Source organism: Cherax quadricarinatus, chromosome 28 (genome assembly GCF_038502225.1).
Source record: "Cherax quadricarinatus isolate ZL_2023a chromosome 28, ASM3850222v1, whole genome shotgun sequence".
NCBI lineage: Eukaryota > Metazoa > Arthropoda > Malacostraca > Decapoda > Parastacidae > Cherax > Cherax quadricarinatus.
The window spans coordinates 32,665,137-32,665,593 of NC_091319.1; positions in this window are offsets into that span (position 1 = coordinate 32,665,137).

Consider the following 457-nt stretch of genomic DNA (forward strand, 5'->3'; position numbering starts at 1 on the left):
TTGGGCAATGTATGATCCATCATACATTGCCAAAATGAAAGAAATCTAAGCATAAATAATGAAAGAAATGAAAAAGAAATGAAAAAAATGAAAGAAATCTAAGCATAAATAATGAAAGAAATGAAAAAGAAATGAAAAAAATGAAAGAAATCTAAGCATAAATAATGGAGTTCACTTTTCAGCAATTAGCCACCCCTTAGCAATAATTTCAAATGGTTTTATGGTTGTATTCTCGTTTGTTTGGTCTCATTTGATAGAATGGAAGATATATTACAGAAATAGATATGATTTTCATTGCTTTCTTGATGAAAAGTACCTTGAAATAGAGCTCAACCTAGGACAAATGGTCCATTGTTTGGCTGTTTCATAGTAAACAAATGACGTCACTGTCCATTCCAATATGCAGTCATGAATGCGTTGACATTATTTATACAATTATTGCAATAAGGAATAACAA